Source organism: Salvelinus namaycush, chromosome 28 (genome assembly GCF_016432855.1).
Source record: "Salvelinus namaycush isolate Seneca chromosome 28, SaNama_1.0, whole genome shotgun sequence".
In the NCBI taxonomy this organism is placed as follows: domain Eukaryota; kingdom Metazoa; phylum Chordata; class Actinopteri; order Salmoniformes; family Salmonidae; genus Salvelinus; species Salvelinus namaycush.
In genome coordinates this window covers 16962125-16977180 of record NC_052334.1, presented here as the reverse complement: position 1 = coordinate 16977180, position 15056 = coordinate 16962125, and the positions used below count along the sequence as shown (strand labels likewise).

At 45.7% G+C, this 15056-nt stretch overlaps 1 pseudogene; it reads right to left on the bottom strand.

Annotated features, from left to right (window-relative positions):
• Positions 1-15056, bottom strand: part of LOC120023236 — a 125273-nt pseudogene that overhangs the window by 96025 nt on the left and 14192 nt on the right.

Here is a 15056-nt window from a genome sequence, read left to right as displayed (position 1 = left end):
TGTACTTCCAAAACCAGATCGGTAATCAGAGAGATAAGAAAACACAACCTAGATAACATCAGATAATAGTAGACCTAGAAGGAAAGGAAGAGATAAGAGGAGAGGACAGGGGGAAGATTGAAGAACCATGGCTGCTACTCTCTTCTCCTCTCCTTCCCCTCCTCCTCCTCTCCTTCCCCTCCTAACCCTCTCTTCCCCTCCTCTCCCTATTTTCTCTGCATCAGTCCAACCAGAAGGTCCCCATTGTGTTCCCACTCTCCTCTCTCTCAGTCTGTCAAAAATATGAAATTCTTTCATTCAGCAGCAGGTAGCTTGTGTCCTTACACCTTGTGCTGCCTGTCTGGCACATGATACACTGAGAGAGATAGATAGATACCTGGCTGTAGTGCTGTTGCCCCATTAATCTCCTGGGTATTGTATCAGTGTCTCTCTGTATGCTGTATGGAATCAGCTGCCGATTCAATTACAGGGGGGCAGCTCTCTCCGACCTGGTGTTCTGGATGTGTGGGTGGGCTGGGAATGTAGGTGGGGAAGGGAAAGGCGTGTGCTGGAGGTGGGGAGGGAGCTATTTGGGGAAGTGCCACTCCAATGTGAATCAGTTGCACTAAATTAGAATTTCAATATTGAATTCTAACAGCCGATACAGAAGAAAGAAAATGCAGGGGTAAAGCCTGTGGCTTTTTGGGGGAGTGATGCCACTAGATTAGTTTAAATATTGAATTCAAATAGCACATATAGTTATGACATTTTGGAGCAACAACACAGCTCTATCCTGAGGCTTGGTAACTAAAATGACACCATGAGCCCAAAAAATGGGCCAAATTAGTATTTGCATCATTGCTCTTCAACTAAGGACTCTTAAGGACACTTGCACAAAATAGAAGGTCTGAACACCATTCACTATCTCTGCACTGTGAACACCATAACTCAACAGAGTAGTCACACCAAAGGCCCCAGGGCCAGAAAAGCACCAGACAGGCTAGCACTCGGGATGGGAGAATGTTATTGAGTGAGTTCCCACATGCCCCAACAAATACACCATGACAGCGCAATACACAAGGGGTGGAACAGTGGCAAAGGTACCCACAGGACAAACAGAATAATATTAGTCTGAGGAGAGATTAAATAGCATTAATACAACAAAAATAATTCTAAACACACCTTTAGTTTACAAAGTTAAACAGATGTATTTTTTCTTCATAATAAGCAGGAGTAATATTCTTAGATCAGAATGACAGCAGACTGTGGGAATGTGGGATTTCAAGGTCCTGGAGTGGCCTAGCCAGTCTCCAGATCTCAACCCCATAGAAAATCTTTGGAGGGAGTTGAAAGTCCGTGTTGCCCAGCAACAGCCCCAAAACATCACTGCTCTAGAGGAGATCTGCATGGAGGAATGGGCCAAAATACCAGCAACAGTGTGTGAAAACCTTGTGAAGACTTACAGAAAACGTTTGACCTCTGTCATTGCCAACAAAGGGTATATAACAAAGTATTGAGATAAACTTTTGTTATTGACCAAATACTTATTTTCCACCATAATTTGCAAATAAATTCATTACAAATCCTACAATGTGATTTTCTGGATTTTTTTCCTCATTTTGTCTGTCATAGTTGAAGTGTACCTATGATGAAAATTACAGGCCTCTCATCTTTTTAAGTGGGAGAACTTGCACAATTGGTGGCTAACTAAATACTTTTTTGCCCCACTGTATATGCATTCAGACTGACTAGATAGCAAGGCTGCTGAAATGAAAAATATATAAAAGGTTGCTACACTGTTCTGCAACCCCTCAGAGAGGCCAGGAGAGACTCAGGAATGGAGAGAGCAGAAAAAGAGAGAGGGAGAGGAAGAGAGAGAGCAGAGAGACAAATACAGATAGAGAGAAAGAAAGTAAGAAAGAAAAATTGTCACGTTCTGACCTTTATTTCCTTTGTTTTGTCTTTATTTAGTATGGTCAGGGCGTGAGTTGGGGTGGGCAGTCTATGTTTATATTTCTATGTTTTCCTATTTCTGTGTTTGGCCTGATATGGTTCTCAATCAGAGGCAGGTGTTTTGTGTTGTCTCTGATTGGGAACCATATTTAGGTAGCCTGTTTTGTGTTGGGTTTTGTGGGTGGTTTGTCTTCAGTCTTCGTGTGTCTGCACCAGACAGAACTGTTTCGGTTTTTCACATTTGTTGTTTTTTTGTATTTTGAGTGTTCACTTTTATTAAACAAGATGAACAATTACCACGCTGCACATTGGTCCTCCGATCCTTCTAACTTCTCCTCCTCAGACGAGGAGGAAGACAAAAGCCGTTACAAAAATAGAGAGCGAGAGAGAGCAGAGACAGAGATAGAGAGAGAGAAAGAAAGAAAGAGATGGAAAAAGCAAAGAGAGAGAAACAGAGAGAGAGAGAGAGAGAAACAGAGAGTAGACAGAAAGAGAGAGAAAATAAAATGCAAGGGAAAACCCTGTTGGCAGAACAAATCAGAGTGGAGAAAAAAGTTGCTGGTTGAAACAGTAGCCAAGGTCAGAAACAGGAACATCAAACCCTGGGCCAGTCTGTCAATGCCGCATCGATCTGCTGATGGACCAGGCCCCCTTTGACCACTATGGTACTAATAGTACAGACACCAGCACTTCTGATGGGGTATAGGCCTACTGCACTGTCTAATACACTAGCACACAGGCAGGTCCAACTCCCAAACATTAGCTGATGTGTGGTGAGCGTTCTGGCACGAAATGGTTGCAGCTTTGAGCACTGGAAAAGCCATATACAAATCCAATCAATTAATGAATGAGTTAATTACAGGCAAGTCCAATCCACTTATTGGGGAAACCAAGGAAGGATAGCAATTCATTAAAGGTCAGGTTGCATGATATATTTCCACAAATCTAACAATGTAGATTGATGATATTCCATCTGAACGGTCTTTATGCAAAAGTTTCTATAAAATGTTGGTAACACTTCATTTTAAGGGGTCCTTATTACAGTGTATTTATGCAATTACACTGTAACAAGAATTGTAATTAATTGTAATAATGCATAGTTACACGGTAATAACAACATGTAACTGGTGGTAATTGCAGTCTGTAATTTGTATTTATTCAGGATCCCCATTAGTTCCTGCCAAGGCAGCAACTACTCTTCCTGGGGTCCAGCAGAATTAAGGCAGTTATACAATTTTAAATACATTACAATACATTCATTACAGAATTCACAACACACTAAGTGTGTGCACTCAGGCCCATACTCTACTACCACATATCTACAACAGAAAATCCATGTGTACGTCTGTGTATAGTGTGTATGTTATCATGTGTGTGTATGCATGTGTCTGTGCCTATGTTTGTGTTACTTCACAGTCCCCACTGTTCCATAAGGTGTATATTTACCTGCTTTTTAAATCTGATTCTACTGCTTGCATCAGTTATCTGATGTGGGATAGAGTTCAATGTAGTCATGGCTCTATGTTGTACAGTGTGCCTCCCATAGTCTGTTCTGGACTTGGGGACAGTGAAGAGACCTCTGGTGGCAGGTCTTGTGGGGTATACATGGGTGTCAGAGCTGTGTGCTAGTATTTTAAAACAGACAGCTTGGTACCTTCAGCTTGTCAACACCTCTTACGAAAACAAGTAATGATGATGTCAATCTCTCTTCCACTTTGAGCCATTAGAGATTGACATGCATGTCATTAATGTTAGCTCTCCGTGTACTTTTAAGGGCCAGTCGTGCTGCCCTGTTCTGAGCCAACTGTAATTTTCCTATGTCCCTCTTTGTGGCACTTGAACATATGACTGGGAAGTAGTCCAGGTGTGACAAAACCAGGGCCTGTAGGACCTGCCTTGTTGATAGTGTTGTTAAGAATGCAGAGCAGTGCTTTATTATCGACAGACTTCTCCCCATCTTAGCTACTGTTGTATCAGTTTTGACCATGACAGTTTACAATGACAGTTTACAATCCAGGGTAACTCCAAGCAGTTTAGTCACCTCAACTTGCTCAATTTCCACATTATTCATTACGAGATGTAGTTGAGGTTAGTGAATGATTTGTCCCAAATACAATGCTTTTAGTTTTGGAAACATTTATGACTAACTTATTAATTACAGGGGTGTAACAACGGATGTTTGATAGCGTGCTTGTTACAAATGTTAAAGCTTCCGATAGCATCCCAACGCACAATATTTCAGCCTTTACAAACCATGTGATAAGCGTAAGCCAATTGAAAACCGACCACATCATTGACAACTCTGCAATACAGATGTGGAGTCTGATGCCCAGGCTCAATGGCAAAAATGGGTTCACAAACGGTTCACATTGAAAAACATATGTTTTTTATCATTTAACGGTGCTTTTTTTTCTTTTTCTTTAACAAAATTGTAAACCTATTAAGCTTGGTTGAATAATGGTTTATACACTGAACAAAAATATAAATGCAACATGTGAAGTGTTGGTTCCATGTTTCATGAGTTGAAATAAAAGATCCCAGGAATTTTACATACGTACAAAAATAATGTTTCTCTCAAATTTTGTGTACAATTTGTTTACATCCCAGTTAGTTAGCATTTCTCCTTTGCCAAGATAATCCATCCACCGGACAGGTGTGGCATATCAAGAAGCTGATTAAACAGCATGATCATTAGACATGTGCACCTTGTGCTGGGGACAATAAAAGGCCTGTCACGCCCTGACCGTAGAGATCCTTTTTATGTCTCTATTTTGGTTGGTCAGGGCGTGAGTTTGGGTGGGCATTCTATGTCTGGTGTTCTATGTTGTCCTTGTTTTGTATTTCTGTGTGTTTGGCCTGGTATGGTTCTCAATCAGAGGCAGCTGTCTTTCGTTGTCTCTGATTGAGAATCATACTTAGGTAGCCTGTTCCCACCTGTGTTTGTGGGTGGGTTGTTTCCTGTTTAGTGTTTGTTTCACTTTTCAGGACTGTTCGTTTGTTGTGTTTGTTGTTTTGTCAAGTGTTTCATATTTTAATTAAATAGTATGAACACTTACCACGCTGGGAAAATGGACTCCTGGACATGGGAGGGAAAAAAAGGAGCTGGAGGCAGCAAAAGCGGAGCGGCGACACTACGAGGAATTGGCGCGAGGTAACGGGCACGAGAGGCAGCCCCAGAATTTTTTGGGGAGGGGACACACGGGGAGATTGGCGGACTCAGGTAGGAGACCTGAGCCAACTCCCCGTGCTTACCGTGGCGAGAGAGTGACTGGGCAGGCACCGTGTTATGCGGGGAAGCGCAAGGCGCACGCATAGCCCGGTGCGCTACGTCGCAGCTCCTCGAATCGGCCGGGCTAGAGTGGGCATCGAGCCAGGAGGGATGATGCCGGCTCAGCGCATCTGGTCTCCAGTGCGTATCCTCGGCCCGGGATATACTGCACCAGCCCTACGCACGGTGTCCCCAGTTTGCCAGCACAGCCCAGTGCGGCCTGTTCCTACTCCCCGCACTTGCCGGGCTACAGGGGGGATACAGCCAGGACGAGTGGTGCTAGCTCTGCACTCGAAACCGCCAGTGCGCCTCCACGGTCCAGTGCATCCGGTGCCTCGGCCAAGGACAAGGCCTCCTGCATGTCTCGCCAGACTGGTGAGTTCTGTGCCTGTGCTAAGCACTAACCCTCCTGCATGTCTCCCCAGCCTGGTGAGTCCTGGGCCTTCTCCCAGAGCCAGGCCTCCTGTGTGTCTCTCCATACCAGTGATGATCTATGGGCACGAAGCCTCCAGTGGTGATCCATGGCACGAAGCCTCCAGTGGGGATCCATGGCACGAAGCCTCCAGGGGTGATCCATGGCACGAAGCCTCCAGTGATGCTCCATGGTAAGAAGCCTCCAGTGATGATCCATGGCACGAAGCCTCCAGTTGTGATCCATGGCACGAAGCCTCCAGTGATGATCCATGGCAGGAAGCCTCCAGTGATGGTCCATGACACGAAGCCTCCAGTGATGATCCATGGCAAGAAGCCTCCAGTGATGATCCATGGCAAGAAGCCTCCTGTGATGATCCATGGCACGAAGCCTCCTGTGATGATCCATGGCACGAAGCCTCCTGTGATGATCCATGGCACGAAGCCTCCAGTGAGGATCCATGGCACGAAGCCTCCAGTGAGGATCCATGGCACGAAACCTCCAGTGAGGAGTTATGGCACGAGGCCTCCAACGTAGGAAGCTAGTCCGGAGCCTCCAGCATCGCCCTCTAGTCCGGAGCCTCCAGCGTCGCCCTCTAGTCCGGAGCCTCCAGCGTCGCCCTCTAGTCCGGAGCCTCCAGCGTCGCCCTCTAGTCCGGAGCCTCCAGCGACGCCCTCTAGTCCGGAGCCTCTAGCGTCGCCCTCTAGTCCGGATCCTCCAGCGTCGCCCTCTAGTCCGGATCCTCCAGCGACGCCCTCTAGTCCGGATCCTCCAGCGACGCCCTCTAGTCCGGAGCCTCCAGCGACGCCCTCTAGTCCGGAGCCTCCAGCGTCGCCCTCTAGTCCGGAGCCTCCAGCGTCGCCCTCTAGTCCGGAGCCTCCAGCGTCGCCCTCTAGTCCAGAGCCTCCAGCGACGCCCTCTAGTCCGGAGCCTCCAGCGACGGGCTTCAGTCAGGAGCCAGAGTCTCCCTCCTGTCCGGAGCAGCCAGAGTCTCCCTCCTGTCCGGAGCAGCCAGAGTCTCCCTCCTGTCCGGAGCAGCCAGAGTCTCCCTCCTGTCCGGAGCAGCCAGAGTCTCCCTCCTGTCCGGAGCAGCCAGAGTCTCCCTCCTGTCCGGAGCAGCCAGAGCCGTCCGTCAGTCAGGAGCTGCCTGAGCCGTCCGTCAGTCAGGAGCTGCCTGAGCCATCCGTCAGTCAGGAGCTGCCTGAGCCGCCCGTCAGTCAAGAGCTGCCCGTCACTCAGGCGCTGCCGGAGTCTCCCATCTATTCGGGGCCCGCTGAAAGGGTCCCCAGTCCGAGGTCGGCGGCGAGGGTCGCCGCTCCAAAGGCGCCACATAAGTGGGCCAAGACTATGGTGGAGGGGGGTCCACGTCCCGCACCAGAGCCGCCACTGCGGTGAAATGCCCACCCAGACCCTCCCCTATAGGTTCAGGTTTTGCGGCCGGAGTCCGCACCTTTGGGGGGGGGGTACTGTCACGTTCTGACCTTAGTTCCTTTTTTATGTCTTTATTTTAGTTGGTCAGGGTGTGAGTTGGGGTGGGCATTCTATGTTGTTTTTCTATGTTTTGTTCTGTTGTTATATTTCTATGTGTTTGGCCTAGTATGGTTCTCAATCAGAGGCAGGTGTCAGTCGTTGTCTCTGATTGGGAGCCATATTTAGGTAGCCGGTTTTCTATTGTGTTTTGTGGGCGATTGTTTCCATGTGTTAGTGTTTGCACCATACGGGACTGTTTCGGTTGTTTGTTTGTACTTTTGTTATTTTGTTCAGTGTTCTGTGGATTTATTAAATATCTCATTATGGACACTTACCACGCTGCACATTGGTCCGATCCTTGCTACTCCTCCTCAGACAAAGAGGAAATCCGTTACACTTGAGTCAACACATGTTAGAATCACCTTTGGTAACGATTACACCTGTGAGTCTTTCTGGGTACGTCTAAGAGTTTTGCACACTCTGGATTATAAAATAGTTGCCCATTTATAATTTTCAAAATTATTCAAGCTCTGTCAAATTGGTTGTTGATCATTGCTAGATAACCGTCTTCAAGTTTTGCCACAGATTTTCAAGCAGATTTAAGTCAAATCTGAAACTCTGCCACCCAGGAACATTCACTGTCTTCTTGGTAAGCAACTCCATTGTAGATTTGGCCTTGTGTTTCAGGTGATTGTCCTGCTGAAAGGTGAATTAATCTCCAAGTGTCTGGTGTTAAGTAGACTGAAACAGGTTTTCCTCTAGGATGTTGCCTGTTGCTTAGCTCCATTCTGTTGATTTTTTGATCCTGAAATACTCTCCAGTCCTTAACGATTACAAGCATATGCAACAGTATAACTTTAGACCGTCCCTTCGCCCCGACACGGGCGCGAACCAGGGACCCTCTGCACACATCAACAACAGTCACCAACGAAGCGTCGTTACCCATCGCTCCACAAAAGCCGCGGCCCTTGCAGAGCAAGGGGAAACACTACTTCTAGGTTTCAGAGCAAGTGACGTAACTGATTGAAACGCTATTAGCGTGTACCCGCTAACTAGCTAGCCATTTCACATCCGTTACACTCACCCCCCTTTCAACCTCCTCCTTTTCCGCAGCAACCAGTGATCCGGGTCAACAGCATCAATGTAACAGTATAACTTTAGACCGTCCCCTCGCTCCGACACGGGCGTGAACCAGGGACCCTCTGCACACATCAACAACAGTCACCAACGAACCGCGGCCAACAACCGCGGCCCTTGCAGAGCAAGGGGAAACACTACTTCTAGGTTTCAGAGCAAGTGACGTAACTGATTGAAACGCTATTAGCGCGTACCCGCTAACTAGCTAGCCATTTCACATCCGTTACACATACCCATAACATGATGCAGCCACCACTATGATTGAAAAAATAGAGAGTGGTAATCAGTAATGTGCTGTATTGGATTTACCCCAAACATACTGTAACACTAGTTGGAGAAACAGACGCCTCACAAGTCCTCAACTGGCAGCTTCATTAAATAGTACTCGCAAAACACCAGTCTGAATGTCAACAGTGAAGAACACAGTGTCTGTGTTCTTTTTCCCATCTTAATATTTTATTAGTATTGGCCAGTCTGAAATATGGCTTTTTCTTTGTAACTATGGCTAGAAGGCCAGCATCCCGGAGTCGCCTCATAAACTGTTAACGTTGAGACTGGTGTTTTGCGGGTACTATTTAATGAAGCTGTCAGTTGAGGACTTGTGAGGCGTCTGTTTCTCAAACTAGACACTCTAATGTACTTGTCCTCTCAGTTGTGCACCGGGGCCTCCCACAGTTTGCGCTGTTCTGTGAAGGGAGTAGGACACAGCGTTGTATGAGATCTTCAGTTTCTTGGCAATTTCTCTCATGGAATAGCCTTCATTTCTCAGAACAAGAATACACTGACGAGTTTCAGAAGAAAGTTCTTTGTTTCTGGCCATTTGAAGCCTGTAATCGAACCCACAAATGCTGATGGTCAAGATACTCAACTAGTCTAAAGAAGGCCAGTTTTATTGCTTCTTTAATCAGAACAACAGTTTTCAGCTGTGCTAACATAATTGCAAAAGGGTTTTCATAATTGCAAAAGGGTTTTCTAATGATCAATTAGCCTTTTAAAATTATAAACTTGGATTAGCTAACACAACGTTCCATTGGAACACAGGAGTGATGGTTGCTGATAATGGGCCTCTGTATGCCTATGTAGATATTCCATAAAAAAATCTGCCGTTTCCAGCTACAATCGTCATTTACAACATTAACAATGTCTACACTGTATTTCATGTTATTTTAATTGACAGAAATGTGCTTTTATGTCAAAAACAAGGACATTTCTAAGCGACCCCAAACTTTTGAACGTTTTTTTCCCACCCCTTTTTCTCCCCAATTTCGTGGTATCCAATTGGTAGTTACAGTCTTGTCTCAACGCTGCAACTCCCGTATGGACTCGGGAGAGGCGAAGGTCGAGAGCCGTGCGTCCTCCGAAACACGACCCAACCAAGCCGCACTGCTTCTTGACACAATGCCCACTTAACCCGGAAGCCAGCCACACCAATGTGTCGGAGGAAACACAGTACACCTGGCGACCATGTCAGTGTGCACTGTGCCCGGCCCGCCACAGGAGTTACTAGTGTGCGATGGGACAAGGACATCCCTGCAGGCCAAACCCCCCCCTAACCCGGACAACGCTGGGCCAATTGTGCGCCGCCTCATGTGTCTCCCGGTCGCGGCCGGCTGCGGGAGGCCACCCAAATCTGAATGTTTAACAGCAACCTCATTCTGCAAACTTCCCTTTAAAATGTCAAACAGCAACTATCCGAGAACAAAAGTTAAGTTACTGGTGACTGGCCCTTAGTCTTGGCTATTTGTAATTGTAACTTAAAAATCGACTCAGCAAGATGACGTAGATGCACAAAGTAAACAGCAGTAAACAACTAAGAGTGTTGAAGCTCGAGACTAAACTTCTCCGCTGTTTTGGTCCCGTTGCTATCACGTTGCGGTCTTGCATCCCGCTCATCTTAATATCTGCAGTGCTGCTCATGGCAACGTCATCTAGCCGAGTCTACCTTAAACTGTCATTTAAAAGAAGGTTAATTATTTTGTTAGTATTAGCCTAGATCACCTGAAAATGATTTGGTTTTGTCACAGTGATTAAAGCATCCCCATATTCTCCCTCCCATCAACACATCCACTTGTAAAGCCAATGTTAGCTGGTTGCTAGGTTACCTTCTCTACTTCCTGTAGGTAGAGCAGGGCAATGTCTCCAGACTTCTCATAGCAGGTAATCACTTCCTGGTCTTTGTCCACGTTATAATTGGACAGGGACGGAGATGCAGCCGGGACTTTCTCTAGACACAGACCTGGAGAGAAGAAATAAAGAAAGGAACTTTTAAAAACGGCTGTATACTCTACACTACACATACAGTACTGTGGCCTTGCCTCTGGATAAGAGTACACAATGCAGCCCACCAGGGGTTAAAGTTCATGCTCAAGCTTTAGTGTCTGTGTGTGTTTGTGTTTTGTGCGTGCGTGGATGCGTGTGCATAGTGTACAATCATCGGAGTCAAGGACAGCCACCAGCCTCACCTCACGTCAGCCAAGGACTGAAGAAGATACCTTATTTTACAGACTTCTTTTCTTCTATAGAGGAGATTAGGACAACAATCCCCTTCTACTTCTGACTCTCACTCTTCTACAAATTAAGGCCCTCACTCTTTTCCCTCATGTATGGCCCTGAGTTTCCCTGATTTTGTGACCTGGCAAGGAAAAACTCTGGGCCTTTGTTGTAGTCTGCGCCCCTTGTTATTAAAGGCAGAGTTTTTCCATGTAAACTCACGTGGGAAGGAATAACTCCGGGCCCTAAAAGGATCCTATGAGAAAAGTATCCCTGTCTGACCTTGGGTAAACTGTATCTTGTTTTGTGTGGGCCGGTTCTGTCAATCACCAGACCATTCTGTTTGTAACAAGACAATATGTAGAAAAGAACAACACTTCCATCGTGGCTACACACACCTCGTTGTTATGAAACCGAATCTGCAGTTCCCAAAACACCCTTTTCAAACAACGCATTAATAATAGATAATAGCCTTAATAACTAATTCATTATAAATAGCTCTAGCCTCTGGAATTACGCAAGACTACTCCAACTGTGTGATGCTCAAATAGAGCCATTCACTAAAAGGGTCCAAACAATACAAGCCAAATGGTTCATCCATCAACCCCACATGATTAATTTACACACCCTGAAACCTCCAGTACCATAGAGGTGTAGATGTCTTCTCTTTATAGGACATGACTGGAACATGAATACTGATGCAAGAGAGAAAGACAGAGAGGGATTGAGGTAGAGAGGGGAGGAGAGAGAGAGCTATACATAGATAAAGAAACAGAAAGACAGAGGGGTGAGGTAGAGAGAGAGAGAGAGGAGGAGAGAGAGTTATAGATAAGCAAAGAAACAGAAAGACAGAGAAGGAGGCAGAGACAAACAGATGGAGAGATAAACATGCTCTGTCACAGATGGACGGACCCCCACCATGGATGGATGGATGGATGGAAAGATGGAGAGAGCGAGAGAGATAGAGATCTGCAAAGATGGATGTATGCAGCCATGCTTGTCTTTGCCTTATAAAGATTTCCCGTGGTGGAGATGCGGGTATGTTAATGACTGGAGCCGGGGGATTCTGTTGTCATTGTATGGCTCTGCTCTCTCTGCTGCCGTGCCAGATAACTTATTCATACCCCTGTGGCACTTTCACAGCCTAATAGGCTCCTGTGTTACTCTAAACAGGCCGGCCTGACCTCCTCCTCCCCTCCACTCCTCTCGATTAGGACGCTCATTAAAATTAAAACAGCAGTAATGTCTTCCCATTCCCGCCATCGGACAAACAAGATGGCTGGTCCAGACAAAGTCACACAAAATGACTAATGAACTCAGGTTATGCTATCTATCAACACAGCCTTACACAGCCAACAAAGGACTATATAAGAAATTATGCTGTGTAACATAAAAGAGAGCTTCATCTGAAGAGACTTCCTTCCATTCTAGATGTTTCCAGCTATAAAGTCAGCTTGCCTACATTCAGGTCAAGCTCTAATGTTTCAATGCTTCACTCCATATACACAGTATGATTGCAGGCAATACGGCCCGGGGAGGAGACGTGTGTGTGCCTATGTGGGGGTGGGGTTGCCTACGCAATGCAGTCGCTCCACAGTGATGTATGCTGTATGGGCAACTGCTTGGCTTGCATCATCGGTCGGTCTGTGTAAATCCTAGGATAGGCTGCTGTATATATAGAGGGGGACAGATTTGTGTGTGTGTGCCCTGTGTGTATACTAGGCTGCTGTATTGAGGGGCTCCACACTACGGTAGAGCTTCTAGATAGATAGATAGATAGATAGATAGATAGATAGATAGATAGATAGATAGATAGATAGATAGATAGATAGATAGATAGATAGATAGATAGATAGATAGATAGATAGATAGATAGATAGATTGTGTGTGTGTGTGTGAGGACTCCTCTCTGCATGATCAAACATAAGCATAGTGAACAGTGAACCTCTACTGCCACCATATGGCCCAACAACACATTGCAGGGGATACTAGCTCAAACAGAGGACTGGTGCTGCTGTGTCAATTTCCTCTTTTCAAAGACAACATATTTTTCCTCCATGTCATGTCCATTTTAATATACACACTAGATTTAGATACAGCAACTGACTCTATTATAGGACATTTAAAACACCACTAATTATCCATCAAAACCATCTCCATTTTACAGCAGGTCAATCAAACATCCCCCTGTATTAGTGCAGAATTCTGAGGGGAAAGCCTAAGCAAGCCTCCACAAACAGGAACTGCGTAATGAGGTAGGTCACATTGTGTTCTCATCAGCTAAGCTAATCGTCCCCCTGGCAAGCATACAGTGACAGAGTTCAGGGGTGCACCGGCAGGGCGGGCACCAGGTTAAGACTCGGACTGACCCGACCAGCAGAGTTAGGTAATACATTCACCCCAGCCTCAACCTCAGCACTTTCTCAATACATGACTGAGGCAGTGGAAGAACAGAGGGCTTCAGCACCATAGATTAGGCTCAATGTCCTTTAGAATAGACAAATTCACCAAATTACTAGAATGAATGTGTCGAGTACTGAAGCAGAGTTGAGATTGAAGCTGAAATTTGGTAGTAGAATAGACGGTAGGGTTATGCAGTGTTTCCCCTACCATAGATCTGTTCACCTGGACAATTTTGTTGCATAGATTTCGAATTGGGAAATACTGGCAGGTTTTTCCAGCACAGGATTTTTTCGTGGCCACTGCCACCACCTAAGCCCCTTTTTGAGCCAGGAAAAACCCTGACTGGTGTAATGTGAGGGCATTATGGTACCCAAAGCTCTTACCTTTGGTAGCGTATGCTTCGGCAATCATGGAGAGACGGTAGACGGGGGCTCCCACCAGCGCCAGCTCGTCCAGGGTCACTTTGCCATACTGGTTGAAGGCCTCACTATAGTCTCCCTCCACATAGGACAGCTTGGCCATCAACATACTAGTCTCTTGAATGTAGTCCGGCTAGGCACAAAAGGAAAGAGAAGAGACAGTTACTGTGTAGCCATATGTTTTCTCCTGAACACAAAAAGATATGTTCATATTTCAGATAAAAAGGGTGCATACAAGCAGCATGAGGGAGTGGGGCAGTAATATGAGGTTATACAATTCAAAGGGGATTCTCTCAATTTGGGAAAGCAGTGAGTGTACAGCCAGATCCTGATTAAACCAGTATTACCCTTTTGCAGTATTATAATACTGTTATAAGACTGGACTACACTGTTATAACACTTACAAGACTAAACTAGACTGGAGACTGGACATATGACAAAATAGTAATGGCTATAGGTGTTATATCATTAACATCTACCTTGAGGTTCCCTCGGTCCAGGGCAGCGGTCAGGTGCTTGCGGACCTCCACAAGCTGGGGTCTTGGGCCCCTTGGGCTGGCCCCCTGCTTGATGGGGTTCTCCTTGAGTTACTGCTGGAGCTTGGCTTCCCCCAGCAGCAGATCCCCCAGGTCATCTGAAACACAAACAGAGTTTAGTCTATACCTCCAGCAGTGGAGGCTCCTCAGAGGAGGAAGGGGAGGACCATCCTCAGTGAATTTCATAAAAATAAAAATAGTGAAACATTAAAAAAGTTACACTTTTTAGATAAAACTATACTAAATATATTCACATCACCAAATAATTTATTAAAACACACTGTTTTGCAATGAAGGTCTACAGTAGCCTCAGCAGCACTCTGTACGGTAGCGCCACTGTAGAAGGAGGACAGCTAGTTTCCATCCTCCTCTGGCTACATTGACTTCAATACAGGCTCATGGTTCTCACCCCCTTCCATAGACTGACACTTCTCTGTTCTCAATTACATTCAAATCAGCATTGAAAAAAAGTTAAAGTTTGTTCCACCTGAGCGAGTCTAACCACAAGTCAGAGACCACTATGACACATCAAATGTGTTTGATGGATCACGGGAAAAGAGCAGGGATAGGCTTTTGTAGGCTACAGTCCAAGCTATATCTTCCAATGGTGTGACTGCTGTTGGCATCCAAATATTATCAAACTTAAATAAACGCTTAGAGGATGCCTATCGATCATTGTTTTTTAAACCAGTGGACTGCCAGTGAAAAATGTGCTCTTGCAACAGCTGCATAGTGCGGATCCCAGCCTATGGAATAAAAGTGGCGCTTTTATTGCTCAATCTAATTCATGTCGATTAAAAAAAATCCTTCATGCTATGTTGGATTTTAAAGCCATTTGTAGGCTAATCCAGTTTGTTAACTACCCCCCTATGCTCTGGTCTGACTGACATAAGAAGGCATGTCAGTTTATGTCAACAAAACATGCTTGCATGCCAAAATATGACATTTATGCCGCGTTCAAAACAACTGGGAACACGGAGAAAACGTTG